Raw genomic sequence first — 4,355 nt, forward strand, 5'->3', positions numbered from 1 at the left:
CTGTGGACAGGGACACACACACAATTAGAACATAGTGTCCCCCTCCCCCCCCACACACAGATTAGAACACAGTGTCCCCCTCACCCCCCCACACACACACAATTAGAACATAGTGTCCCCCTCCCCCCCCCACACACAAATTAGAACACAGTGTCCCCCTCACCCCCCCACACACACACAATTAGAACATAGTGTCCCCCTCCCCCCCACACACAAATTAGAACACAGTGTCCCCCTCACCCCCCCACACACACACAATTAGAACATAGTGTCCCCCTCCCCCCCCACACACAGATTAGAACAGTGTCCCCCTCTCCCCCACACACACACACAGATTAGAACGCAGTGTCCCCCTCTCCCCCACACACACACACAGATTAGAACGCAGTGTCCCCCTCTCCCCAACACACACACACAGATTAGAACGCAATGTCCCCCTCTCCCCAACACACACACACAGATTAGAACGCAGTGTCCCCCCCTCTCCCACACACACACAGATTAGAACGCAGTGTCCCCCTCTCCCCCACACACACACACAGATTAGAACAGTGTCCCCCCCTCCCCCACACACACACAGATTAGAACGCAGTGTCCCCCTCTCCCCCACACACACAGATTAGAACGCAGTGTCCCCCCCTCTCCCACACACACACAGATTAGAACGCAGTATCCCCCTCTCCCCCACACACACAGATTAGAACGCAGTGTCCCCCTCTCCCCCACACACACACACAGATTAGAACGCAGTGTCCCCCTCTCCCCCACACACACACACAGATTAGAACGCAGTGTCCCCCTCTCCCACACACACACAGATTAGAACGCAGTGTCCCCCTCTCCCCAACACACACACACAGATTAGAACGCAGTGTCCCCCTCTCCCCAACACACACACACAGATTAGAACGCAGTGTCCCCCTCTCCCACACACACACAGATTAGAACGCAGTGTCCCCCTCTCCCCAACACACACACACAGATTAGAACGCAGTGTCCCCCTCTCCCCAACACACACACACAGATTAGAACGCAGTGTCCCCCTCTCCCACACACACACAGATTAGAACGCAGTGTCCCCCTCTCCCCAACACACACACACACAGATTAGAACGCAGTGTCCCCCTCTCCCCACACACACACAGATTAGAACGCAGTGTCCCCCTCTCCCCCACACACACACACAGATTAGAACGCAGTGTCCCCCTCTCCCCCACACACACACACAGATTAGAACGCAGTGTCCCCCTCTCCCCCACACACACAGATTAGAACGCAGTGTCCCCCTCTCCCCCACACACACACAGATTAGAACGTAGTGTCCCCCTCTCCCCCACACACACACACAGATTAGAACGCAGTGTCCCCCTCTCCCCAACACACACACACAGATTAGAACGCAGTGTCCCCCTCTCCCCCACACACACACACACAGATTAGAACGCAGTGTCCCCCTCTCCCACACACACACAGATTAGAACGCAGTGTCCCCCTCTCCCCCACACACACACAGATTAGAACGCAGTGTCCCCCTCTCCCACACACACACAGATTAGAACGCAGTGTCCCCCTCTCCCCAACACACACACACAGATTAGAACGCAGTGTCCCCCTCTCCCCACACACACACACAGATTAGAACGCAGTGTCCCCCTCTCCCCACACACACACAGATTAGAACGCAGTGTCCCCCTCTCCCCACACACACACACAGATTAGAACGCAGTGTCCCCCTCTCCCACACACACACAGATTAGAACGCAGTGTCCCCCTCTCCCCAACACACACACACAGATTAGAACGCAGTGTCCCCCTCTCCCACACACACACAGATTAGAACGCAGTGTCCCCCTCTCCCCCACACACACACACAGATTAGAACGCAGTGTCCCCCTCTCCCCCACACACACACACAGATTAGAACGCAGTGTCCCCCTCTCCCCCACACACACACACAGATTAGAACGCAGTGTCCCCCTCTCCCACACACACACAGATTAGAACGCAGTGTCCCCCTCTCCCCCACACACACACACAGATTAGAACGCAGTGTCCCCCTCTCCCCCACACACACACACAGATTAGAACGCAGTGTCCCCCTCTCCCCAACACACACACACAGATTAGAACGCAGTGTCCCCCTCTCCCCCACACACACACACAGATTAGAACGCAGTGTCCCCCTCTCCCCCACACACACACACAGATTAGAACGCAGTGTCCCCCTCTCCCCCACACACACACACAGATTAGAACGCAGTGTCCCCCTCTCCCCCACACACACACACAGATTAGAACGCAGTGTCCCCCTCTCCCCCACACACATACACAGATTAGAACGCAGTGTCCCCCTCTCCCCCACACACATACACAGATTAGAACGCAGTGTCCCCCCCTCCCCCCCACACACACAGATTAGAACGCAGTGTCCCCCTCTCCCACACACACACAGATTAGAACGCAGTGTCCCCCTCTCCCCAACACACACACACAGATTAGAACGCAGTGTCCCCCTCTCCCCAACACACACACACAGATTAGAACGCAGTGTCCCCCTCTCCCCCACACACACACACAGATTAGAACGCAGTGTCCCCCTCTCCCCAACACACACACAGATTAGAACGCAGTGTCCCCCTCTCCCCAACACACACACACAGATTAGAACGCAGTGTCCCCTCTCCCCAACACACACACACAGATTAGAACGCAGTGTCCCCCTCTCCCCCCCCACACACACACACAGATTAGAACGCAGTGTCCCCCTCTCCCCCCCCACACACACACAGATTAGAACGCAGTGTCCCCCTCTCCCCAACACACACACACAGATTAGAACGCAGTGTCCCCCTCTCCCCCACACACATACACAGATTAGAACGCAGTGTCCCCCTCTCCCCCACACACACACACAGATTAGAACGCAGTGTCCCCCTTCCCCCACACACATACACAGATTAGAACGCAGTGTCCCCCTCTCCCCCACACACATACACAGATTAGAACGCAGTGTCCCCCCCTCCCCCACACACACACAGATTAGAACGCAGTGTCCCCCTCTCCCACACACACACAGATTAGAACGCAGTGTCCCCCTCTCCCCAACACACACACACAGATTAGAACGCAGTGTCCCCCTCTCCCACACACACACACACAGATTAGAACGCAGTGTCCCCCTCTCCCCCACACACACACACAGATTAGAACGCAGTGTCCCCCTCTCCCCAACACACACACACAGATTAGAACGCAGTGTCCCCCTCTCCCCACACAACACACAGATTAGAACGCAGTGTCCCCCTCTCCCCCACACACACACACAGATTAGAACGCAGTGTCCCCCTCTCCCCCACACACACACACAGATTAGAACGCAGTGTCCCCCTCTCCCACACACACACAGATTAGAACGCAGTGTCCCCCTCTCCCCCACACACACACACAGATTAGAACGCAGTGTCCCCCTCTCCCCCACACACACCACAGATTAGAACGCAGTGTCCCCCTCTCCCCCACACACACACACAGATTAGAACGCAGTGTCCCCCTCTCCCCACACACACACACAGATTAGAACGCAGTGTCCCCCTCTCCCCCACACACACCACACAGATTAGAACGCAGTGTCCCCCTCTCCCCCACACACACACACAGATTAGAACGCAGTGTCCCCCTCTCCCCCACACACACACACAGATTAGAACGCAGTGTCCCCCTCTCCCCACACACACACACAGATTAGAACGCAGTGTCCCCCTCTCCCCCACACACACACACAGATTAGAACGCAGTGTCCCCCTCTCCCCACACACACACACAGATTAGAACGCAGTGTCCCCCTCTCCCCCACACACACACACAGATTAGAACGCAGTGTCCCCCTCTCCCCCACACACACACACAGATTAGAACGCAGTGTCCCCCTCTCCCCCACACACACACACAGATTAGAACGCAGTGTCCCCCTCTCCCCCACACACACACACAGATTAGAACGCAGTGTCCCCCTCTCCCCACACACACACACAGATTAGAACGCAGTGTCCCCCTCTCCCCCACACACACACAGATTAGAACGCAGTGTCCCATCTCCCGCAGTGTCCCCCTCTCCCCCACACACACACACAGATTAGACGAGTGTCCCCTCTCCCCCACACACACACACACAGATTAGAACGCAGTGTTAGAACGCAGTGTCCCCCTCTCCCCCACACACAACACCAGATTAGAACGCAGTGTCCCCTCTCCCCCACACACACACAGATTAGAGGGGGGGGTCCCCCCCCCACTACACAGATTAGACGCAGTGTCCCCCCCTCCCCACACACACACAGTTTAAGAACGCAGTGTCC

Source organism: Mustelus asterias, unplaced genomic scaffold (genome assembly GCF_964213995.1).
Source record: "Mustelus asterias unplaced genomic scaffold, sMusAst1.hap1.1 HAP1_SCAFFOLD_3655, whole genome shotgun sequence".
NCBI lineage: Eukaryota > Metazoa > Chordata > Chondrichthyes > Carcharhiniformes > Triakidae > Mustelus > Mustelus asterias.